The 27,704-nt window shown below is 37.3% G+C and overlaps 1 protein-coding gene across 1 annotated transcript in view; it reads left to right on the forward strand.

Annotated features, from left to right (window-relative positions):
• Positions 1–19,050, forward strand: part of LOC149150278 (cysteine proteinase inhibitor A-like) — a 36,242-nt gene extending 17,192 nt beyond the window's left edge. Inside the window, exon 3 of the mRNA XM_089439758.1 lies at positions 18,850–19,050. The gene's annotated coding sequence lies outside the window, so the exon portion shown is untranslated. The remainder of the gene's footprint in view (positions 1–18,849) is intronic.
• The last annotated feature ends 8,654 nt before the right edge of the window (positions 19,051–27,704 follow it).

Here is a 27,704-nt window from a genome sequence, read left to right on the forward strand (position 1 = left end):
GATCAATAGGAAAATATATATGCATCTAAATGCATGTGTAACATTGATATAGAGGAGGAAAATATATATGCATCTAAATACATGTGTAACATTGATATAGAGGAGGAAAATATATATGCATTTAAATGCACGTGTAACATTGATATAGAGAAGGGCAACGTAGTAACTAGTCCCTATAAACATTTATTAATAATGCAATGCATTTCATTGGCAATTTTCCAACGGTTGTGGGTTTTTAGGAGTGATTTCAAAAATGATTTAACTATTTGTTAAAAAGGTGTTGAGATCTTAGAGTCATTGGATTTCTTTATTTGTGTTTTAACTTAATTTTTGAAGAGAAAATATGGATAAGTAATGCAAAATGTTTGGTATATTTTCTATTTTTTTGCGCGACTTACATGCACCACGATAAAGGGGTCCCAAGGGGTATGTGCATGGGGTTCTCTAAATTTTTTTGGGCGGTTTTTTAGGTCTATTTTTGGTGGTTTTCAATCCACAGTTTTGTGGAAAATGGTGGTTTTGTAGTTTCGGTTATAGAATTACAGTTGGATTTGCTGTTCAAGTATACTGCGGGAGATATATTGTATTGTAATATATTGTACAAAAAATATAATTAAAAAAATGCTTGATGGTTTCATGTGTTTGGATAAAATCTCTGTGTAAATTTGTGTGTTTGCCATTATATCTTTTCTATTTTTATTAAGAATTTGTTTGCGGGTTAAAACCTACAAATGCATCACATGTTGATTCAATACAATGTAATGGCTTATCAAAAGCAAGAGTTTTTGCACACTATTGCTCAAGGAATGTTTTAGATGCACCCTACTTCTTCATATGCGGATGCCCATGTTTATATTGTTGGCTTATCTTTGTCTGTCCATCATAATCAATTGGCTTGCTAGCACTATTTCTCCAACACCAAAAACTTCACTACCATGAACAATGTTTGATCAAGGTTTTTGGGCCAATCCATTGTAGGCAATCGAGCAAGTTGTTGATTTCATAAATTGTAGCTTGCCTCTAGTGACAATCAATAAAATAATCAAGACACACTAGGATCTCAGAATGATATCTATAGGGGCTCTAGTGGCTTTTTTCCAAGGCATGCGAGAACTTCGTTAATGAAGTTACGCTCAGGGCCAAAATCCATGCTCAAGAAGACTAGAGATAGACCCCGCATTAGAACGATATCGTTGCCACTGTAACTACGACTAATATATTCCATGTTTTGGTAGATATTGTGCATAGGGATTGGATGAAGGTATTGGTGTATAACATCTCTATGTATTTTCCCCATTTAGTCATACACAATTGTGCTTTAGTCACACATAATTGTCCTTCAGTCAGACCAGTGGAGTGGAGTCATGCATGCTTGAGTTTTATTTCTCTACACTATGAGTGGAGTCATGTGTGAGCCATAAAATAGTTTACTCATTATTGTATGTTAGTTCTCTAGTTAACTAGGACTAGGTTTTAGTTGACTTCAATATAGTTCCACTTACACATGGTGATACTTTAGATATCTTCGTGATTTTGGTAGTTTAGTTGACTAGTTAACTATGCCTATGCACTATGACACCCAACCAAGGTGCACCTCCTAATGGAGGCTATATATTAATGTATTATACTTCATTTTTTGATATAGAGAAAAATTGCATTCTAATCTCTTTTGCAATCTTTAGTTATTAGCTTTTACAGTTGTTACGTATGTTTCCACCTAGATTCTCTGCTCTCGTGTAACAAAAAATTTCACATGGTATCAAAGCACGGTTGGTGGTGAAGCAATGTACAACCATATTTGCAGGTATTGAAGATTGAAGAAGATGGATCAGTCTCTACAGTCTCAACATCAATTGTTTCTCACGCCATTCAAATAGTATGAACGGAAGCCAAAAATCCTTTTCAAAAGTAAAGGGCTCTTTAGAATCACTATGGGCAATGAAGCTGAGTCGAATGCAACTCTCGAGAAGACAAAATATTTCAAAAGAATGGATGAAGCACATGGGCTTCTCTGCCTATCCAAAAGTAAGGGGCTCTTTAGAATCACTATGGGCAATGAAGCTGAGTCGAATGCAACTCTCGAGAAGAGAAAATATTTCAAAAGAATGGATGAAGCATATGGGCTTCTTTGCCTATCCATTTATGTAGATCTACTCTTTCATATAGAGTCCACCACTGGTCCCAATGAAGTTTGGACAACCGTTGAGGGTCTCTTCGGCAAGCAAGACATGATGTGTGGACATGAGTTGGAGAATGAGCTCATATCTTTGAGCCTGAGTAGTTTTGAAACCCTATAGGACTTCTTCATGAAGTTCAAGTCACTATTTCGAGAGCTAAAGGCATGCAATATTGGAAAGAAAGAGGAACAACTTATTCTCTCGATTCTCTCCAAGCTCGAACCAGAATACTCTGTTTTTGTTTCTTCATTCAATGCTTCAAGATTAATGATGGGTGCAGCTTGGAAGATGCCATTAATGGAATCTTTCATTGAGTCTCTCATGCAAGAACAAGGCAAACTTATCAAAATGGGAACCCTCAAAAGTTTTAATGTGCATGCACTTGTTGATTAGGGAAGCAACAAGAGAAAGTAGAAAGGAAAGGAGCATGATAATAGAAAAGGACCAAATTCTAGATCCAATGATGAGTCTTCCAACTCCAAAAATGGGAGATCGAAGAAGGAAAATAATAAGTGCACTTATTGCAATAGAGGCTTTCATTCCGAATTTGCATGCATGAAGAAATAGATTGACATCATGGCACAAACAACAACACATTCTTGGAGATTGCATTCTTGATGGTGCCAAAAAGGAGGACATAACATCAGATGATCGAGGTAAATCTCATGCACTTGTAGCAATTTTGTCTTCTTTTGATTCTTGGATTATTGATAGTGGGCCATGACACCATATGGTTGCCTCATGAGATTCATTTTTGACCATGGAAACATTTTTTGGTTTCCCATGTTGATGGTAGATAATACTCTTGTCCAAGTACACGGAGAAGGAAGAGTAGATGTGGACAATGGCTCCTTTTAGGACATATTGCATGTCTTGGAACTATCTATAAACCTAATATCAGTCTACTAGATAATGCATCCTGACAGAGGAAAGCGGGTGGAATTTACACTTGAGATTGTTTCCATCTTTGAGATGACATACGACTCTACAATTGTTGTAGGTAAAGCAGATCATTCTGCAAGGTTGTATTCTTTTTCAAAATTTTCTTCTAAATCTTTTTCGTTTATGTTACTAACACATGCAAACCAAGAGAGTGCATTGTGGCATGAAAGATTCGGGCATTTGAATTATCGGTACCTCCAACAACTTAGTGGAGAAGGAATAGTTACAACGCTTCCCAAAATTCAATTTTCTAAAGAGTTTGTCGTGGCTACATTATGGTCAAACATCCAAAGGAAATGTTCGAGAAAGGAAAGGCAACAAGGGCATTATCAATCCTCGAGCTTGTGCACAATGTTATGACCTTTTCCCCAACCATTTAGGAGTAAGGAAAGGCATGTTTTTAGATTCATAGATGACTGGTCATGCTATACTTGGATCTATTTTATTAAGTCCAAGTCAAAGGTCTTTGCATGTTTCAAGGACTTTAAAGCACATGTAGAAAAATATGCAGGAAAAGTCATCAAAATATTGCACATGGATAATTGGGGGAAAGTGAACAAAAACATGGAAAGGCTTTGTTTAGATGCATGTATTCTGTTACAACACAGTGACATACACTTTGCAACAAAATGATGTGGCAAAAAAGAAGAACAAGACACTAAAATAAATGGCCAATTTCTTGTTGCATGCAAGGTCATTACCTTCAAAGTTATGGGCTGAAGCAATCAACTGTGCCACTTACATCCATAACAGAGTACCACACAAATCCGTGAAGGGGGCAACTCCTTATGAGGCTTGGTGTGGTAAGAAACTAGAGGTCACCCACTTTTGTATCTTTGGATCGTGAGTATGGGTTCAAATTCCATGGGACAAGTGAAAGGCTTTAGAGCCACAAAGCAAGGAGTTCATGTTCGTTGGATATTCAAATTGAGTGAAAAAGTATAGGTTGCTAGATCTTGCCATAAAACAACTCTTTATTGAGAGGAGTGTAAAGTTTGAAGAAGATGCTCTACATTCAACCCTAGAGGAAACTGTTGCACAACCTCTGCCACTTCCAAATGTCGGTCTTTAGGATGATGATTCTTCATGCCCTCCAGATCAAAATTTCAAACCTAATGAGTAGATCATGGAATATTCATATTGAGTTAAAGGGTACAGATTGCTAGCTCCGGCCACAGAACAACTCTTTATTGAAAGGAATGTAAAGTTTGAAAAAGATCCTCTACTTTTAACTCCAGAGGAACCTGCTGCACAACCTTTGCCACTTTTAGATGTTGGTCTTTGAGATGATGTGTTAGAAAATTAGAAATGCAGAAAGATTTTCTTATGTTGACAATCACTTGTGATATTTTTGTATTCTTATTAACTTTATTTATGTTCTTTTATCTTCTTCTCATCAAACAATCATCAAAATAAAACATGAAGATCTAGGACACCAGATAAAGGCACTCAGCTAGGGCTAAAACCCCTATGAAGGGGAAAACCCAGTCAAGCTCTTCCACTAGTAGATTCAAATTTCAAATCAAGATGAGACAATCTAAGACCCTTTTGACCTAGACAAAGAACTCCTCCAATCACCAAGTCAACCCTTCTTGTAGACGAACTTTGCGAAATCTTCCTAATGGCAGCTCCTCAAATACAACTTCAAATCAGAAGTACGGCCTCCCAACTTCATGTTGAGATTTTCGGTTTTCATAAATTAGGCAAAAATCTCAGTACAACAATAAGATTTTGTTGCTATATTAGCTCTATTTTGTTGGGAGAGAATTTATGAGACAGCGAGATTTTCTGAGCTATAAAATAGATGTCCGTACAGATTGGGAGGTGTGAGAGTTTGTGAGGAAATTGATTATTTTGTAATCTCTTGTTTGATAATAAAGATTGCCGATGCCTATGTTTGGTCGACGTAGCCCAGATTGGTTGGGTGAACCACGTTAAACTACTGTGTCATTTGTGTATGATTTTATATGTTGTGTTTGTCTTTTATTTTCGCTGCGCACCGTTTGCTCTAACAAGTGGTATCAGAGCGAGTTGGAGGAGTGGCGCAGCGTAGGAGTGGCGGGCCCAAATCTGCTGGAGGTTGGAACTGTTGCCTGCGCATTGGACCAGGCGGAATTGAAACAGGCGTGGCACGTTGCTGGAGGAACTGCGTGTTTGAACATAGCGCTGTGGCTGTGTATGCAAAACGGGAGCGGCGTGGTTGTGCCGGCCGAGCGGTGGTGCTGGCGTTAGAGTGAATGCAATGTTGGAATGATCCACGAACCTCGAAGGTTGTCAAAGACGTTGAGGAGCTGGTGCGTGATTTTTTCCAAGAAAACTCAGAAAATTGCTGCGGAAGGTGGGTGTTGGCTGATTGGCGTGTTCTCTTGAGCAACAATCGCGCCAATTTTAGAATAGCCGTGCTAATTGGCGTAGTCCCGAAGATAATAATCGCGCCAGCGCGCTAAGAGTCTAATGGGCGCGGAAACTACAGGTATACACGCGCCAATTTTCAACACTTACATCGATTTTCAGTTGGCGCGGATCTTCTGTTGTTAAGCAAGCGTCAAGTCCATTTTCTGATTTTCTGCCATTTTTTGTTTTTTTTTTGTTTTTGGTAAAACCACAATGTTTTTAATTATAATTTGAAATTTAAACAGCAGAGAGATTTTATGATAAGGAAACGACAGTGTAATAAGGCAACGACATTTTTTTTTTTGTTTATATATATTAACTTTATTTGTTAAAAAGTTGGAATTGGAGATTGTTTTTTGGTCGATACAAGATGGCGAAAACTCAGAGTGCTCGGTTTGAAATCGAGAAGTTTAATGGCAAAAACAACTTCGAGATCTGGAAGGTAAAGATGCATGATCTGCTGGTACAACAAGGCGTGGCGAAGGCGTTGTTGGGCAAATCCAAACAGCCATACAATATCACAGATAATGAGTGGGCCGAGATGGATGAAAGAGCAGTGAGTGCTATTCGGCTGTGTTTGGCGGATGATGTGTTGTTTAATATCGTGTCAGAGAAAACAGCTGCAGGCCTGTGGTCGAAGCTTGAGAAGCTCTACATGACGAAATCCTTGACAAATCGGATTCTCCTGAAGCGGCAGCTATACAGTTTGCGAATGAAGGAAGGTACATCGATTACTGATCATTTGAATGTTTTTAATACTCTACTGGTGCAATTAGAAAGTATAGAAGTAAAATTTGAATCAGAGGATAAAGCTATTACTTTATTGTGCTCGTTGCCTGAGTCATGGGATCATTTTGTTACTTCTATAAGTCTTAGTTCATCAGAAACCATTGAATTTGATGATGTCGTTGGAGCTTTGTTGTTCGAGGAGACAAGGAAGAGGTCGAATGCTGACACCTCTACATCAGAGGCAATGATGGCTAGAGGTCGTTCTAGAGAAAGACGCTCTGGTAAGCACAGCGACTCGCGTTCAAAATCGAAAGGGAAGAAGAGTAAAGTAAAGTGCTGGTTTTGTGGCAAATCGGGGCATTTGAAGAAGGATTGCTGGAAGCGACAACAAACTTCCAAAGAAGCTTCATCGACAGAGAAGAAGGAAGCAAACACGACAGATACAGGTTTGGCATCTGGTTCAGGTATGAGCGACGAAGTGTTATCAGTTAATTTGTCAAATGATGATCAACATTGGTTGTTAGATTCCGGTGCATCAAACCACGTGTATTCATAGAGAATGGTTTAAGACGTATAGATCAATTAATGATGGAGTCGTGTACATGGGTAATGATGTCACATCTAATATTGTGGGAATAGGGAGTATACAGTTGCAAATGTTTGATGGGACAACTAAAATGTTAACTGATGTAAGACATGTACCAGATTTAAGGAAAAATCTAATTTCACTTGGAGCACTTGACACAAATGGATATAAAACTATAATTCAAGGTGGAGTAATGAAAATTTACAAAGGTATTTTACTAGTAATGAAAGCTAATAAGGTAGGAAATCTATTTCAATTAGAAGGAAGAACAAGGGCAGATCATGTGTCTACGGTGTCTGAACATGACAGTAGTTCCATTCACCTATGGCATCAAAGGTTGGGCCATATGAGCGAAAGAGGGTTAAAGATTTTGGCTGATCGCAAGTTACTTCCTAATCTAAAGTCTGGAAAGTTAGATTTCTGTAAACATTGTCTGTTTGGAAAACAAAGTAAGCAAAAGTTTAAAACAGGCAAACATACTAGTAAAGGAATAATTGATTATATCCATTCAGATGTTTGGGGTCCAGCACCTACAACCTCGTATGGTGGCTCGTCATATTTTGTATCGTTTATTGATGACTTTTCTACGAAGGTGTGGGTCTATATGTTGAAAAGGAAGTCTGATGTTTTTACAGTTTTCAAGCAGTTTAGAGCATTGGTAGAAAACATCACTGGTAGAACTATAAAATGTTTAAGAACTGACAATGGTGGTGAGTTTACCTCCAAGGAGTTTGAAAACTATTGCAAGGATGCAGGGATCGAGAGACATAAGACTACTGTTTATACTCCTCAGCAAAATGGAGTTGCTGAACGCATGAATAGGACTCTTTTAGAGAGAGCAAGGAGTATGCTGAGTAATGCTGGTTTGCAGAAGGAATTGTGGACAGAAGCGGTGGCTACAGCTTGTTATGTGATAAATCGATCACCATCTACAGCGATAGGTTGCAAGATTCCTCAAGAGGTATGGAAAGGTCACCCTTGTGATTATTCTAAACTCAGAGTGTTTGGTTGTGATGCATATGCTCTAGTGCCTAAACATCAGCGAACTAAATTAGATCCAAAGTCAAAAAGGTATATCTTTGTTGGATATGGTGATGGAACAAAGGGATATAAATTGTGGGATCCTACTACCCGCAAAATCATCATCAACAGAGATGTAAAGTTTCATGAATCCTCTCTTGTACAGTTAGATGTAGATAATAAATTGAAACAGGATGATGTATCTGATTTTCAGCACATTCAGTTTGACAGCGCTTCTAATGATAATCATGATGACCATAGTTCAGATACTAGTCATGAACAGGTTTCAGAATCAGATTATGAATAGGGTTCAGATGTAGATCATGAACAGGTCTCAGATGGTGATCATGAAGAAGTTCCTACAGATGGTAGTCAGCCAATTGTGGAAGCACCAGAAGCACCAGAAACATCCTTAAGGAGGTCTACAAGAATCAAACGCCCTCCGAGAAGGTATGATGATTATGTTACTTCAGTTGCATTTACCGCTAATGACGATGAACCTCTGTGCTATCAGGAAGCTATAGAAGGTTCGAAGAGTGGCAAATGGAAAGCAGCTATGAAGGACGAAATGATGGCCTTAGGTAAGAATGGCACATGGGATCTGGCTGAACTTCCAAAAGACAGGAAAACTGTGGGATGTAAATGGGTTTTCAAGGTGAAACGGGGTGTGAATGATACAGAGGACATATACAAAGCGAGGCTGGTTGCAAAAGGGTTTTCTCAGAAAGCAGGCATTGACTTTCATGAGATATTTTCACTAGTTGTTAAAATAGTTTCAATTCGAATTGTGTTAGCATTAGTCGCTTTGCTTGATTTAGAATTACAGCAACTAGATGTTAAGATTGCATTTTTACATGGAGATTTAGATGAGGAAATTTATATGGAACAACCGGAAGGGTTTGTTCAGCATCGCAATAAGAAATTTGTCTGCAGGCTCAAGAAATCATTGTATGGTCTGAAGCAGTTGCCTCGACAGTGGTACAAGAAATTTGATTCTTTCATGTTGAGTCAAAAATATATAAGAAGTGAATATGATCATTGTGTTTACTTTAAGCAATTAAGTAATGGCATGTTCATTATCTTAGTGTTTTATGTTGACGATATGCTTTTAGCAAGCAAAAGCATTGAAGAAATCAACAGGTTAAAGACTCAGATGGCAAGGGCATTTGATATGAAAGATCTAGGAGCAGCAAGACAGATTTTGGGCATGGAGATTTTCAGAGACAGGAGCAATGGTAAGCTGTGGCTATCACAACAGAAGTATATTGAGAAAATACTCTTGAGGTTTGGTATGAACAATGTGAAGCCTGTGTCAGTCCCTTTAGCTTCTCATTTTAAGCTTTCTTCCAGTTTATGTCCTAATACAAATGAAGAAAAGGATTATATGTCTCGAATTCCATATGCCAATGTAGTAGGATGTTTGATGTATGTGATGGTTTGTACTCGACCAGATATTTCACATGCAGTTGGGGTTGTCAGCAGGTATATGGCAAATCCGGTCAGCAGGTATATGGCAAATCCGGGTAAAGAACACTGGTCAGCAGTGAAATGGGTGCTTCGGTATTTGAGAGGCACAAGTAGTTATTGTAGCACTTACAATAAGAGTAGTGAATTTGTTTGCGGGTATGTTGATTCCGATTTGCAAGTGATTTGGATAAGAGAAGGTCAACTTTAGGGTATGTCTTTACTCTTGCAGGTAGAGCTATTAGCTGGATGTCAAAGCTACAAAACATTGTTGCTTTATCCACTACTGAAGCAGAATACATTGCTGCTTCTCATGCTTGCAAAGAAGCGATTTGGCTGAAAGGTTTGCTTGGTGAGTTTGGTAGGTTACAGGACAACATCAAGTTACTTTGTGATAGTCAAAGTGCAATACATTTGGCAAAGAATCCGGCCTATCATAGTAAATCAAAGCATATACCAATAAAGTACCATTTTGTAAGACAGGTTATCACTGAAAGGGGAGTCTCTCTTGAAAAGGTGCATACAAAGGAAAACTATGCAGACATGTTCACGAAACCAGTTTTGTTAGAGAAGCTGCGTTGGTGTTTGGCTTATTTTGGCTTGCTGAAAAAATAAATAATAAAGAAACAGGGTATTAGGCTAATTGTTGTCAAGGTGGAGATTGTTGAGATTTTCGGTTTTCATAAATTAGGCAAAAATCTCAGTAGGTGACAACAATAAGATTTTGTTGCTATATTAGCTCTATTTTGTTGGGAGAGAGTTAATGCATCCTATATTTGTTGTAAGAGAATTTATGAGACAATTAGATTCTCTGAGCTATAAAATAGATGTGTGTACAGATTGGGAGGTGTGAGAGTTTGTGAGGAAATTGATTATTTTGTAATCTCCTGTTTGATAATAAAGATTGCCGATGCCTATGTTTGGTGGACGTAGCCCAGATTGGTTGGGTGAACCACGTTAAACCACTGTGTCATTTGTGTATGATTTTATATGCTGTGTTTGTCTTTTATTTTCGCTGCGCACCGTTTGCTTTAACACTTCAGAATTACAGACTTGCAACTACTTCAGAATTTCAGCCCCCTGCTACTTGTCCATATACCCCAAAAGACTTCACACGTGTAAGAGAGAGATGCCCAAAACTTCGATTTTGTCTTTCCTAGCTTCTTCCTTCCTTCTCCTACACTTCGCTCTTCTTTTTCTACCTCTTTCACTTGTAGATCGAACTTGTTGAGCGTTTTCTTCAAATGAGTTGAGCTGCCTCTATATATATTGCTTCCACATGGTTGAATTCCCTTTAACTGGGTCGACTTCTCAAGGATAGGGCCAACTTGGTGAGGAGGGACAAAATTGCTATTTTGACTCAAAAATAAATTTCTTTTTCATGATACAAAAGTCCAAGAAGGGTCTATTACGAAATGACATGGACAAGATTCAAATTCTCCACCACCTTTGCCACAGAAGTGGCACCTCATGAGTGATCTCTTAGATGATCTTGCCATGATATCTCAAGTGGAAGAAGCTCCGCATGCACTTACAACTACGTAACCATGCATTGCTACGTGGTGTTAGCTTTTGATCTTATGAAGAGGCTGAAGGCAATCCCAATTGGGAAACAACAATGAATGAGGAATACAATTCACTCATTTCAAACAACACATGGGCTTCGATTCCACTTCCAGCAGGTTGAAAGCTTGTTCGTTTTAATTGGATCTACAAAACCAAAAGACCACCAAATGGAATGATCAACAAGTATAAAGCTAGGTGTCCAAAGGTGTACCAAGGCAATCCCATTTGGGAAACAACAATGAATGAGGAATACAATTCACTCATTTCAAACAACACATGGGCTTTGGTTCCACTTCTAGCAGGTTGAAAGCTTGTTCGTTGTAATTGGATCTACAAAACCAAAAGACCAACAAATGGAATGATCAACAAGTATAAAGCCAGGATGGTGTCCAAACGTTTTTCATAGGTACACAGGATTGATTATGATGAGACATTTGTACCGATGGTAAAAATGGACTCCATTAGGATATCTCTTGCAATTGCATCAACAAAGAAGTGGGAGGTTCACCACATGGATTTGAAGAATGCATTTCTTCATGGTGATCTTAATGAAGAGACCTATATGGAGCAACCGAAAGGATATGTTTAGTATTTGTATGGCCTCAAATAGGCACCTCATGTATGGTACACGAAGATGGACTCTACCTTCTCTCCTAGGGTTTCCATCGTTGTAAGTCTGACCCAAATATTTATATGTTGAGGCAATTTGATTCATTATTGTTGATAATATTGTATGTAGATGGCTTACTTATCACATGTAGTTTACCCTCAACAATTGTTGCTGTAAAGTCTGCTCTACATGTTAGGTTCTCCATGGGGGATTCTCAACCACTTTCTTGGTCTTGAGATTAATCAGTCTAATTCAAGAATCACATTGGCTCAGTCAACATATACATGTGATCAACTTGCTAGATTCAAGATGACTGACTACAAGCTAGTAACCACACCTTTGTTATCCAAAATTATGCTAGAAGATGGAAGTAAAACATCATTGGTAAATTGTACACTTTACAGGTAGTTGGTGGGTAGTCGCTTGTACCTCACTCACTCATGGCTATACATCTTCTATGTTGTTGGAGTAGTATCCTCCTGCATGAGCTCCATTAAAAAGCAACCAAGAAAATTCTTCAGTATGTTAAGGGGAACATAGATTATGGTATCCAGTACGTAGCAGGATGTTCATTAGATACCACTAGAAACACAGATTCAGATTGGTTAGGTGATGGCACAGATCGCAATTCCACTTCAGGCTATGTTTTTAGCCTTGGATTAGGGCCTATTTGTATAGTGGCGCAGTGAATGCAACCACACAAGCTCTGGTTGCAACACTTTACACACACAGTTTGGTATATAGTACCATCGCTCAACAATAATCTGGTGTGATAACTAGATTACTTCAAAGTTTTGTAGAGATCTAGTCTCGTGGAAACATACCAAACACATCAAAGTTTGCATGCACTTCATTCGAGGCATGATCCACGATGGTATCATTGATTTGCAATATTTTTCCTCCGACGAACAAATTGCAGGTATCTTTACCAAACCCTTCACAAAATAATGATTTTCAACATTCTGAGATCTTCTTGGTGTGAAGGCAACAATAACTGCCTAGCAGTTGTCTTAATAGCATTTAAGGGGGTGGCGGGTTGTTCCCACTGGGTTTTCGCTCTTTTCTCTTATTTTTTCTTGATTAGGTGCATTGTATATTGGGTACTTAACATGTCTACATATTGCTTGGATCCACTTTATCTAATTTTTCATCTTACTTGAACTTTGGGGGGTATTGGTGTATAACATCTCTATGTATTTTTCCTATTTAGTCACACTTAGTTGTATTGCAGTTAGAGTAATGGAGTGGAGTCATGCATGCATGAGTTTTACTTCTCTATATTATGAGTGGATGTTGGAATTTCTAAGTCTAACTGTTAGAAACCCTTCATGTACTTTTCTGATTTATTGCTGCCTACTTGTTCTGATTAATTAACAAGTTATTTACCATGTAAATACTGAAAATAAATACAAGTACATGCTAAACACATTACAGATCATCAACTGAAGGAAACAAAACAAGCACACAAGTGACATCGTTGTTTTTGGACCAATGTCCCCGGAAAAACCCAATGCGGGAAAACCGGTGCAACTATCAGAGGGGTTTATTATTATGCAGTTTTTGAATACAATTTGGGTGCCAAAACCAACTCACCCAACCAAAAATAATCTCGGCAGTAGTACCTCTCTACTCGGAAGCAGATATTCTGGCTGAAATCTTGGATAAACACTCCGACAGCTCCCAGCGCTAATCCGCCCCATGAAAACCCCAACGTCTGCCTCTAGGGACTGCGTCAGCCCTTCCTGGCCCAACGTCAGCCCAATAACCCCCGCATCAACCCCTGGAGGCACCGTGTCAGCCTTTAGAGCCTCTACATCACCCACGCTAGCTCTTTGAGGCACTTTGTAGCTCCTGGCTGCCTTTGCGTGGGCCTTGGCTGGCTTTGCGTCCCTCTCTCCCAGCTTCTGCGTTGATTCTCCTGGTACCCTCTCTGCCTCTCTCCTTCTGTATTCACTGCCCCTCAGCTGCAACTCTGATCACTCTTTCGACTTACTCAGCAAACCCTGCGCCAGAAAATCGAAATCTTGATCAACTTGGTGTGTTTTCCAAGTGACCCTCAAGCCTCCTTTCATACTTTTCTCGTTGACAATTCAACGGCCGAGATTAAGTCCCTAATCAATGGCTAAGATTAACTCTAGCTTGATCCGTGACTTTTGGACCCTTCTAACACAGTTTTATATTAATTCACATTAATATTTTATTTTACCTTAAGTTTAGACTTAGAGATTCCATTAAAAATATTAATTATTTTAATATCTCTCAAACTTTTTAGAATCTGCCCAAACCATTTATGAGTATTGGAGATCTCATGTGCTTTAGCCTCTCCATCAATTTTCATGGCTAGAGCACATCCGATGCTACCCCAAATCAACTATGGAGTCATGCGTGAGCCATGAAATAGTTCGCTGATGATTGCACGCTGATTCCCTAGTGAAGTAGGACTAGGTATCAGTTGACTTAAGTACAATTCCACCTATGCACGTTGATTCTCTAGTTATCTCTGAGATTCTACTAGTTCAGTTGACTAGTTAACTAGTTTACACAACTAGTTAACTAGGCCTATACTTGAGAGATGTTATCTATGCACTATGACACCCAACCAAGACACATGTCTTCATGGAGGCTATATATCGTTGTATTAGATACATGTCTTCATGGAGGCTATATATCATTGTATTATACTTCATTTTTTGATATAGAGATATAAAGAGAAATTGTATTCTAATCTTTTTGCTATCTTTAGTTATTAGCTTGCAATCTTACTTTTTTTTTCCACCTAGATTTTCTGCAGGTATAACACTAGATTCTCTGCATGTGTAACACAAAATTTCGTTATTAATTTTGGAACCCCTAGATCTGCCTTCACGGTTGGACTCAGTAGTACTAACTGTAGTAGTGGTGGTAATGTTTACGTTATTATTATTGATCCCTTGAAAAGGTGATTTTCTTTGATAGGACATCCCTTGAAAGGAGAGGATCTTGGTCTTTGATGTCGATAAATTCTATCCCTTTTCAGAGCACAACACGAGTTAGAGCTTCAAAATGACAAGTTTGCAGCAGAAGTGGACATCTCGGTCCATGAAGTAATATTTGAATAGAAATCACGTTGTCTTGTGTGTAAAACATGTTCAGATTTCGGTATCTATGATTAAAATCTTAAAAATATTCATGGTACGTTCATATGGAAAATATTTTATTCCCATTGATGCTATATTCTGTTGGCCTGTTTTTCATTCCCGAAATTGGTTTTACTGAATAATGGATTTTCCAGTTTTTGAGCCTTCATTTTCTACGACAAAGACTAATGGTTTTCTTTTGTATCAGTTCAAGTGTTCCTATTAACCCTCAAATGTGAGATTTCAATCCATTTATGAATTAGGACAGACATTCGTTATCATAAATTGACTTTTTGATAACTAGGCTTTCTATTTGATAATCATATTCGCTGGACATGTTCAGTTTGTTTGGTGAATTTTATGCAGTGATTTGTTGTTTTGCGCTGAAATTCTGCAGTGTTAATTTGATACCATATTCTCTTGGCATTTTCGGTTTGTTCAGTGATTTTTTGTAGAGTGTTTGTTGTTTTGGGCGGCAGTTCTCTGTCACGGTAGTATAGAGATCGATCACATTTTGTTGTTTAAGGGGGTTGTTAATGGATTTGGATTTTGTCACATTTTCTGCACTTTTTTTTTTTCATTTTCGGCCCTTCTTTTTAAGTAGGTGGGGCTAACAGCAGTAATTTAGCATTTTGACAAGTATCATATATTCAAAATTAAAGATATATTTACCTTGAACAATAGTTGGAAGGTTCCTTTGGAAAAGTTACTTTTTCGGACTTTGCTTGCAAGTTCATTTAATAAGGGGGCTAGAATCTAGATAGACATGTTAGATGCTGGAGTTCCAACGTTACCTTGTGTTCGTATTTTGGTTTTCCAGTAAGGAATTTTGTAGTTAGATATGTACGATGATCATAAGTTGTGCAATTTGAGTGTTCAGTCCATGGAGGTGCATTCATGGTCTTTAACCAGTGTATTTGGGGAAGGAGGTTCTCTGAGCCCATTAACATGTGTTCTCAAAGGCATCGTTAAGGATGGATGGTATGGAAACACTACTGCTTTCTACTATGCTATGTAGATAGTGGTGATGAACTAACATTCCGCGGCGCAAGAGCCACATCGTGGTTAATGCCATTTAAATGTTATAATTTGTGGTTCTACTGACTTTGCACGGGAGTTGTGCAATTTGAGTGTTCAGTCCATGGAGGTGCATTCATGGTCTTTAACCAGTGTACTTAGGGAAGGAGGTTCTCTGAGCCCATTAACACATTCTCAAAGGCATTGTTAAGGAGTGATGGTATGGAAACACTACTGCTCTTTACTATGCTATGTAGTAGTGGTGATGAACTAACATTCTGCAGCGCACGAGCCACATCGTGGTTAATGCCATTTAAATGTTCTAAATGTTATAATTTGTGGCTCTACTAATTTTCCGCGAGAAATTTTGAGGGTGGATACTAATTTTCCGCTAAAATTTTTGAGGATGGAAATTTGTTTTAAAGTTTAGAAATTTTAGCTCATTTTACTAGTCACTAGCAAACTATAAAATGTTTGGCAATATTTTTTAAAATTATTCAAATTTCTCATAATTTTTAGGATAAAATAATTTCATAGTATAAAATTTAAGTGAATCACTTTTAAAAAAGATGGAAATTAGTCATTTTTTTTTAAATTTTAATATATATATAATATAATATCGAAAAAAAACCATGAAAAATTAGTACATTAGTGAATATTAACCCATAAAATTTTCCTTGCAACATTCCCATATTAATTCCCACATTTAATAATGCTTAACACTTGAATTGTAAAGGGATCCCAAAAGAAAAACTCCATGATAATTTTATAAATAGAAACACCATCCTTTTATGCCCAGTGAACTCCTTTACTATCCTATCCCTTGAAATAAGAGGAAAAAAAAGGGAAGGAATCTGAAGAGGAAACACTAAAATAGCACTAGAAATCTGGAGTACAAGAAATAAAAGAGAAAAAATCTGGAAGAGGAAGCACTAGAATAGCAACCTCTAAAATAAAAGAGAAGAAATCTGGAAGAGTAAGCACTAGAATAGCAACCTCTTGAAATAAAAGAGAAGAAATCTGGAAGAGTAAGCACTAGAATAGCAACCTCTTGAAATAAAAGATTGAAAAGCAAAGAAACCTGAAAGAGGCGGCATTGGTGTAGGATTTGTCGATCACTTTAAGGTCAAGTGGCAATTATTCAGGCTTATATTGATGCGCGGAAATAAAATACAAAATTAAGATTTTTTTTCAAAACTTACAGTTATAATTACAAAAGTTAAAAGCGAGAATGTCATGATTTCTGGTGTCGATAAGTATCCCCTTATTCACAGCATGACTGGAGTAACATCTGCATAACAACAGAGATAGATTGTGCCACATAAGTATAGGGTATAATTTTTTCATAAGGAATCACTTGTAGACTGTAGAGTTCCATGTTCTCTATGCCCTCACGATATGCACTGAGACCTGCCATACTATATGAAAACCCTTTCTAACAAAGGAAATGACTGTACTGCTATGCATAATAGTTGCTTTCATCCTTGACGCTCCTGCTCCTATTACCACATGCTCTCCCGTAATTAGAAACATTGAAATATGCTAAAATATAATATCGAAATCTAGGAAATTTTTACGAGTAAAATGATAAAAATGTTGCTCTTATAGGTTGTCTTCATGGTCCATATTCTAGCACTATTATACATTTAATCTTGCAAGTTGACATGGTTGCTTAAGTTTTGAGCTTCCTTTATGTGTTCAAATCGACATACATCAACATTGATTGCATTTAGTGTTTTTGGAGGGTTACTTCCTGGTAAAACCTAAAGCGTATCTGGTTCTATCTAAACAAATTATCTGTTTTTAGCCATCTTACAGGGCTTTGTTGTTTATATGTTGAAACTGATTAAATGGCTGACCTAAACCTCCCAGCTCGAAACATTTCTCTTTATATTTGAACTTAATTCTACCAAAAATAGAAAATCTGCAAGAAGATGGTAGAAATGGAAATAATTATATTGTCATTTTTCTTAGCGAAGGGAGATGGTAGAAATGGAAAGAATTATATTGTCATTTTTCTTAGCCTAGAGATTATGGGAAAAGTTAACCCATCTGATTTTTTAGATATGTTTCATTTTGAGAATGATATATGATCCTAATACCAATTGACTTTACAGTTAATACGAACAACCCTACATTTTTCTTAAAGGAAAAAATCTTTTCATATTCTTCTTTTGAATACATCCTACATTTTTTTCAAAGAAAAAAATCTTTGCGAATACATACATTTAAGCAGCAACAAAATATTATCAATCTAACTATATCCCTCCTTCGTTACCTCGTAAAAAATACACAGAACTGAAAAACCATGGACTTCTTATCAACATGAACTATGACATATCAGACTCTGGTTTCTATGTACTCTATCTCCTCTCCGTCACTGAATTCGTAAAGGCAAAACATACCTGCTCGGCAGCAAGGGAGCTTCTTCGGACAGAGCATCAGTTTTTTCATTATGTTCACGAAGAATATGGCAGTATGAAATCCATTCAAAGGACCGAGAAAACTGATAAATGTCTCGTAAGATGGTCTCAACTGATGTTGCTGACTGACCTTAGCTCCACGATTTGGTCCAATCAATTGACAATCACCAATTTAGGATCTCCCGTAACTGCAATCTTTTTTACCTCTGTCTCTTTCTTCTGAGCCAGTTCCAGAAGAAACCAGAGAGCAATGAATTTGGCCTTATTGTACAGACAGCTCCACATTTGCTTGTTTCAAGAGTTAATTTGAAGTATGTAAATTATGTATTCTCCTTCACCTGTGTTCCTTACAGTTGGCAAGGAATCTGATAGGAATTATTTGAAATTTAACACGAGTGGCTCTGGCTCTTTTCTGAGCCAGCTCCAGAAGAAACCAATGAGCAATGAATTCGGCCTTATTGTAGAGACAACTCCACATTTGCTTGTTGCAACACTTAATTTGAAGCATGTAAATTATCTATTCTCCTTCGCTGCATATTTGTGTTCCTTACAATCGACGAGGAATCTAATAGGAATTTCCTTTAGTGGCTTTGCCCTTGACTTAAGATTGCACTTTCAGAGAATGTACAAGGAGCCACAGAATGTAGCTTCTAAGTTAACTCTCTGAAGCTTCTGATCTTTGGTGTGCTTCTAACATCGTAGACACTCCTCAATCTGGGACATTTTAATTTTTTTTCTCATTAATAACAAATCCGGTTGACGTGTGTTTTTGATAGTTGTCGATTTTATGTCATTGATTTTGCAGAATTCAATCCACTTTCAACCTTCTGTAAGAAAACCAAAGATGAGACAGAAGATGGGACACGGAAAATACTAAAGATGGGACCGAAAGAGAACACCGAGGAGATCTTTGTCAGCTATATAATATTTTAGAATATTAGTAAATGTAACGGATGGTACTTGTATTGAGTTTTGCATAAATAAAAACGAACAAGTATTATGTATATCCTATGAATGTATTGTCTAATTCTCCTCATTGAAATAAAAGGTCCTATGGTGTATTAAGCATTATAACGCAGAGACTTGTCAAATTAAGGTGAAGTTCAATTTTGTTTTTTGTTCTAACCTTTGCTCATTGGCATCATCACAACCACTATGATATGAAATTATGATTATTTGCTAATTTAATTCAAAGAATTTATTATATTTGTTATTTGCACTTTCGATTATGTTGTTGGCATAATCTTTTAAAATCTTTATGCTTCGATAAACTTGTTAATTTTTTTCATGGTTTTTCTTTTTTAATAGCAATCAACTGCATGCTTAAGCATTAAGTGTTTGATTATGAATGGCCGATTTCAACACTCACTGAACTATATGATGATTAATTACCATTTGCAATTGGATATGATTGATTATATGGTCACTCAATTGCAATTGGGTTTTCCACACTTGTTACGTTCACTGAATTAGTTCAATCATCTGCGATTGAATATTATTGATTTTCAACACGGAAATATTTGGTCAAAATCATTTGCAATAACACTCACTGAATGATATGGTCATCATTTGCATGTCTGGAGTCATGGAGTCATTAGATAATTTATTTTTGGGATTCAAAAGTAGCAGTGGATTGGGCAAATGAAAATTGGTTCCACTTTCAATCCTCATTGCAATGGATTGGGCAAATGAAAATTGGTTCCACTTTCAATCCTCATTGCTTACCGTAACGGTATTTACCCAACCATTTGATCGAAGTAAGTCTCCCTGTCACGGTAGGCTTACATCCTTGGCCAACGCTCAATGAACTTCCTTAGAGAAGAGACACAGAGAGCGTTTACGAGTTCAGAAATGGGCAAGATGACTCTCCAGTGTATTCAGTAGTTGAAGCAACACCAATGGCAGTAGTTTACTGTCCCCATTGCTTACAAATTGGATGAGCACAATCAGAGAGCTGATTGGACACTTTAGATTGGTGACATTTACACATACATACAGAGAATTGAACAATACTGCTGTTTCACTCTCAAAGATGGTATAGAAATATTCTCTGGGGAGATTAACTTTGAAGCATACAGCAATGGTGCATTTCAAATTGCCGGAAAAATCCAGTTGACCTGGTGATTCCTCTACTTTTGCAACTGATCTAGAGGCATATGTTTCTCATGTAATCAATTGTTTCTAACATTCTGTTACTGTAAATAAATCCAGTTTACCTGATGATTCCTCTACTTTTGCAACTGATCTACAGGCATATATTTTTCGTGTAATTAATTGTTTCTAACATTCTGTTACTGTAAATTTTGTCCATGGACATATATTCTGGAAATCGGTTTAATATGTTACATGGTTTAGATGCTATATATATATATATCTGAAAATGGACTAACTATATTCCCTGATGTAAACAGCTTTTTTTATAAAGCAAAGTCTCTTGATTTTTTCTTTCCTGAAAGAAAAAAAATATGGTCATCATTTGCAATTGATTTTCAACTCTTAATTGAACTGTGGTCAATTACATAGTTCAGACATTTGCATTTAAATGCTATTCAATGTGCATGATAATTCCAAACATCTGCATTTAAATGCCATTCACTGAGCTTGATTATACAAGAGATTTCAACGTCTGCAATTGAATATATTGATTGTGCCAGAGTTTGGACATTATTTTTATTTTTAACGGTGTAAATTATATATGAGGTAATCTTACTACGTTTTGATTAATTGTTTTTATTAAAAAAACTTTATTAACATGGTAAATAAAGAACTAAATTTATTAAATATGCTTTTAAAGACCAATCTTTGATCTCCATCATTATCCATAATCATTATTTTAAGTTGATTATTTAAAAGAATATTAATCATTATTGTAATTTGATTATTTATTTATTTTTTAATTTTAACTTTTAAGGATCAGAATGATTTTAAAACAAAAATGTTAGAATTGAAATTTGGTCAACTGATGGTTTAAAAAAACATATTAATTATTTGATTATTTATTTTTTAAAAAATATTAGAAACAAAAAATGTTAGAACTGAAATTTGGTCACCTGATCGTTAAAAAAAAAAATATTAATCATTATTGTAATTTTATTAATTATTTTTTAATTTTAACTCTTATTCATTTTTATTTGTATTTTAATTTTAATTTTTATTTATCAGAATGATTTTAAAACAACAATATTAGAATTGAAATTTGGCCACCTAATCATTTAAAAAAAATATTAAACATTATTGTAATTTGATTATTTATTTATTTTTTAATTTTAACTTTTATTCATCAGAATGATTTTAAAACAAAGATTATTAAAATTGAAATTTGGTCCTTCATATAACTCCTACATTTAAATAATTTTAATAAATAAAGTTCAAAACTATTAGAATGGGATAACTATCTAAGATGATTTTAAAACAAAAACTATTAGATTTTTTTAATAAATAAAATTCAAAATATTAGAATTGTATAATTTTTATGCATCTCGATGATTTTAAAACAAAAGCTATTTGAATTGAAGTTTAGACACCTTTCATATAACTTGTGCATGGGGTGATTTTTATATTAAAAATAAATAATTTAATAAATTCATAATCGTTAAAATTGGAACTTGATCCTATCTGCTTGATATTTTGAGAAAGTTTCTATATTTTAATCGTTAAAATTGGAACTTGATCCTATCTGCTTGATATTTTGAGAAAGTTTCTATATTTTAATGTTTAAATAAAAAGATAAAAATTAAAATTTTCAAAATAAAATTTAGTCTTATAGTCAAACCTTCACCATAATATTTGTTACATTGAAAATTTCCACATAATATTTGTTACATTGAAAATTTCCAACCATAATATCTGTTACATTGAAAATTTCCAAGGTGTTTTTTGTTTTTTGTTTTTTTTTTATTATTATTATTTTTTTTTCTTTAAATTCTAGGTATTTTCATCAAAAGATTAACAAAATTACATTGAACACATACACTTTTTAAGACACTGGTACATTACCAAGATTAACTCAAATTGAATATGATAGAGGAGTAGATGCTCAACAATGCATAGGGGCATTATTAAATTGTAAACTGTGTAGCAAAAACACTGCAATAACTACAAGGGAACCATCCAAAACAAGTAAACCATATAAAAATTGAGAAACATATAGAGGGAACCATCCAAAACATGTAAACCATATAAAAATTGAGAAACATATAGAGTGCCTGTGCTAGAATGACCTTCAAGTGAAAATCATTTGCAAAAAAGAAACACATTGTCAAGAAGACTAGTGTCAGAGCCGAACGAAACAGTCATCCAAACGACCAAAATCTGTGAATATCAACATCAAACAAACAAAATAAAAAGGTGACCTACATCATGGGGCTAGGTTGAGCCCCTGAAAAACTTGTAACCTATCCTCATATGGTCTGTGATAGTACTCATAGTGATCCAGACCAGTGTGTTCCATCTCGTGTCAGAGACCCTTGTTCAAGAGAAGGCCTTAGAAAGTTGGTTGGCTTCCCCAATTCTCTCTGTGAATGTGCCTACAAGAGAAATGAACAAAATCAAGACATAGCCTTTTGATATCCATCACAATGTTATCCAAATAAATGTTCCTGCAATGTTGCACAACATTCACCCAATTAACCACCAACATGGAGTCCCCTATAATTTGCAAACTATCACACCCTTTCTCCCCAACGAAAGCAATTAAGGACCTACAAGCCAATGTTTCAGCCCAATTATTCGTGCTACTGTTGAGGCCAATTTTTACATGAAAGTAATGTTGAACAAACATGTAGAGAATAAATCCTCCAGCCGCCAGGAGCCCATTGTTTTGAACGACCCCATCAAAATAACCCTAGGGTATTGCACTGTCAAAAATTTCCTCTCTGATATGTCTAATAGGAGTTGTGCTTTTGATCCGTGGATAATGACATAATATACTAGTGCTTTCCAACACTATCTTTCGGGGGGTAAGAAGCAAGATCTTTGAAGATCGACTTATTGCGAGCAATCCAAACCCCCTAGCAGATAATGAGAGGGAGAGCATGGATTGATCTCTTTGAATGATCCCGTTCCGAAGAATACCAGGAGGCCCCAAAGCTATCCCTGCTCCATCTGCAAGGAATTTGAAGGATACCCTGACACTCCAACCAAACTTGTTGAGTGAAGGGGCACGAGGCAAATTGCAAAGCGTGCACCAACCCGAACCAACCATAAATGTTCTTTGCATTACCTCCCAGGTGGGAATTTTTCTTTGCATTACCACATGAGGAGCTTCGATTTGGGGGGACATTTTTCCTTTCACACTCCCCACCACCATTCAGGACTGCCTAGTTGATTTTAAGCCATTAAATGAATGTATCCCACTTTTGGAGTATATATACCGAAAGGGGACAAAGTCCAAATTAATGCATCCTCCTGAGAATTTAACCTAATAAGTCCCCTTTCTAGAGCCCCCACAAAATGCCTCCATTCCGCTCAGAACTCCATAGGCATATTTAAGTCTTCAACTGTGAGCCAACCTTGTTTGCAGATCGTAGTAGTTCATTGATTTGCAACTTGGGACGGACAAGTGAAGCCCTCATCGTGCAGGAATAAGATGATTTCTTGAGGGAGGATATGCTGCCCCTCACTTCTAGGCCAAGGATCATAGCCCAACTAGAGCCTTTGACCATTTCCAATCCTCCAAGCAAGACAAGAGGCTATCAGGTCGAAGGACTTTAGCACTGACCCCCAGACAATTGATATATTTCCTTTCGTGCTCTGATCCAACTTTCAAGGGACATGGGGTTGATGTATTTTTGTAGAACAACCTTGGTCCATAGACTCTTTGTGGAAAACAATGTCCATCCACACTTGGTTACCAAAGCTTTAGCAAAGGAAAATATATTCTTTAGCCCCCATCCCCCAACAATTTTGGATTAGCTATTCTTGTCCGTTTGACCCATGGCAAAACATTCTTGGCCATTGTCCCTTCCTGTAGGTATTTGAAGCAAATCCGCCTAGATTTTTCTAATACACCTTTGGGGATCCACGCAAGGGCCATCCAATAGACTAAAATGGCTTCTAAAACTGAGTTTGCAATGCTCAATAGACTAGCCCGGCAGAGCCATTTGTGACTCCATTTTGAAAGCCTCTTGTCCAATTTTGTTATTAGCCAATGCCAATCTTCAATTCTATAACAGTTTGGATTTATATGGAATCCGAAGTATTTCAAACCTGTCTCCAAAGTCAAGATAACATATGGGAAGAAGGATATGATATTTAAAATATCTTGATTCTCAATATTGTGGATGGTTATGGATGATTTTAAAACATTAATGAGCATACTAGTAGCTCTGCAGAATAAACCCAAAATATCATGAAGGCACTAGAGATCATTAAAAGAAGCATTCCAAAATATTAAAGCATCATGAACAAAGAGGAGGTGGGAGATGTGTAAGTTTTGAACAATCATCATGCCAAGGAAATCTTCTCTTCCCTTTGCCGCGTCAAGCATTTTTCTCAACCCTTCTGCAACGAGCATAAAAAGGAGCGGAGATAGAGGGCACCCTTGACGAAGTCCTCTCCCTGCCCTGAAAAGGGAGAAGAAACCCCATTGATGAGCACCGCAAAAGAAATTGAAGTCATACATCCCATAATCCAGTTGATAAAGGGGACCTCAAAACCAACCTCGGTGAGAATGAGACGAATAAAGACCCAGTTTACACGATCATACGCCTTGGATAGGTCCAGCTTGAAAATCACCCCCTTCAACTTCTTGGATTTGAGGCTATGTAATCCTTCTTGTGCCACACCTATGGCTTCATGGATTTGTCTACCATCCAAGAAGCCAAATTGTTCACAAGAGATATAATGGGAGAGAATCAGCTTAATCCTCAAGGCAATCACTTTGGCAATGATTTTGTAGATGCAGTTGCAAAGAGAGATAAGCCTACAGTCTTCAAAGGAGGACGAGTTATTAGCTTTTGGGATCATGGCAATGAAAGTTGTATTGAAAGCTAGGAGAATACGACCCTCCTGTCTAGATTCATTTAGCACCTACAAAAGATCCCCTCTAAGGAGATCAAAGAGTTCTTGAAAAAATTCAATTGTCCATCCATTGGGACCAGGGATCTTGTCTTTCTAGAAGTTGGACAAGGCAACTTTAACTCATCAGCAGAAACTTCCTCCATAATATTCGGGTTTTCCTCCTCCGCCATAAACCTTTGGAAGTGGTTCGCGACTCTAATAACTTTAGCAATTGCGGTTCCTCCGGGAGAAAAAATAATCTGTGGAAGTGATCCCTTCCCATATTATCCAGACCTTCAAAATCCGAAACCTCCCTTCCAAGAGGATCTTTCATTCTCCATATTGTATTCGCCATCATCCGTTTCTTGGCATATGCTTGGAAAAACCTTTTGTTATCATCCCCTTTCTCAAGCCAAATGGCCCTATTTTTGAGCCTCCATTCCACTTCTTTGGATACCAATAACTCCTTCCTCGCAATTAACCTTCCCAAAGCTTCCTTGGAGGCCTGGTCATGGAAGCCTTCATATCTTTTGGATAAAGGAGACGCTGATTTTCAATTGGTCCCATCTCCTCCTCCTCCCTGAGTTTATTTTGAACAACCCAAAACTTGGTCAGAGTTCTTATTATTTTTAGGTTTGTGGCAAATTATTGAGCTTCTGATGAGTTTGCGTTCATTAAAGGGTCTCCATTTGTTTTTCACCAGAGTAAGAAAGGATTCATCCTTGAGTCACTCAACATTCATTTTAAATGGGTTGGCAGACTTGGAGGAGTTCCCTTTGAACTCAAGGATGATAGGAGAGTGATTAGAAGCTCCCCCCACACCAACATATTTCTAGAGAAGACTAAGCTGGTTCACTAGGGCCTCGACAATTAAGAATCTATCAATACACTTAACTACTCTATCTTGCCCAACCCTTTGGTTCCTCCAAGTAGGCTAGAGTCTGATAGGTTGCAAATAAATCAAATTGAAGGATGCTAGATGGTGAATGAAAAAATCATTCAAAGAATTTGGTCTGGCCCACTCACCCCATGATTCAACAGTTGTGAGGGAGAAATTGAGATCCCCTCCCATTACTAAATTATCTCTTTTAGAAATCAAGGAGTCGAAAAGGCGAGTCCATGATCTCAATCGGTCATCATGCAGACCCTAGATATTAAGAAAGGAGAATCTCCTCCCCAAATCCACCGAAAACCCCTCCATCCTGAGACCAGATGGGATACTCCATATGCTATCAGCGTGATTTTTTCGAGAGTACCACCCTAAAGCCATCCCCCCGTACTGACCCCTAACATTTGATCCAATAAATTTCCAGAAGGGGATAGATTTTTCTAGGAATTCAACAATGTAATCTCCTTCCCCGAGTGTTTCTTGCAGAAATATAACATCATGATGCTCCACCTAAATGAGTCTTTTGTAGACAACATTTTTGTGGGGGCTTGCTAGCCCATGACAATTGAAAGAGAGAATAATCATTGGATCACTCCACACTAGGCCTTTAAAGCTCTAAGGGCCCGATCAATGGATGACTGTTTTCCAGAAGCTAGTTCCTCCCTAGCTCTGACTTGGGCAATAGAGATGTTTGATTTCTGACCCCTTCCTTTCCCTAGAAATGGCGGTCAAAGGATGGAACCGAGGCCTTCAGAAGAAGGATCTGGAAGGGAACGAATTTTCCTCAACCTTAGGTTATATTAGACAAAGTTTGTGCCAGACCGTTCTGAGGATTCAGTGTCAAAGAAGGATGGGGTTGTGCATCCACCAACAACGCTCACAATATCATAGGAGGCTTTGAGAAGAGGTAAGGATGATGTTTGTTAATGGGATAATCTTGGCATTAAATTGCAAGGAGTTAAATCCAAATTCAGATCCATTATAGAAAAAGGATAGGAAAGAAAAGAATGGGAGATATAGGGGAAAGAAATACCTTGTGAGCCACCCACCTATCACTGATCAGGGACCTCGTCTACCGCTACTATCGGAATGGAGGAAAATCCCGCTTTAGTTTATGGAGTGGGATCCAACAAGATCGTTTCCTCCTGAATGGTTCCCAACACCCCGACTTCCTTTAATTCCTAGTATCTTGAATGATGTTGTTTCCCAACTGAAATAACTTCCTCCCCTAAAATTGTCTGAGAAATACCTTGCCCTTGCGGTCCTGTGAACGACCGCATCTCCGTTTTAAGACCCACACTGGTTTTTAATGAATCAGGGGTCTTGGAAACACTCTTGGAGAATTCTCCCGATTTAAGACCCACACTGGTTTTTAATGAATCAGGGGTCTTGGAAACACTCTTGGAGAATTCTCCCGACATCTGTGGTCCGCCAAACTTCCTCAGTTTCTTGTTAGGGCCCAAAACCATCTGTTTTGGGTTGAAAGGTAATGAGAAACTGTTTGCCAAATGGCCATATTTATGGCACCTATTGCATCTAAAGGGAATCCCTTCATAGTCCACCTCCACCAACCATTCCTTCTCCTTGCATATGTTCATTGTTTGGTAAAGCTCTTGAGTCAGGGCCATACTTACAAGAATTTTGGCAACTAATAAATCCTTGGTTTCCTTGTACGGGTAGTCAGATGCCAAGAATTTTCCTAGGGTGTTCCCTATGTTTGTGAAGCTCTATGTGTTACACATGTGTTAGGAAAAACACTGAGAGGGGGGACG

This window comes from Pinus tabuliformis, chromosome 9 (assembly GCF_031772625.1).
Source record: "Pinus tabuliformis cultivar Carrire ecotype Pingquan chromosome 9, CPIR1, whole genome shotgun sequence".
Taxonomy (NCBI): domain Eukaryota; kingdom Viridiplantae; phylum Streptophyta; class Pinopsida; order Pinales; family Pinaceae; genus Pinus; species Pinus tabuliformis.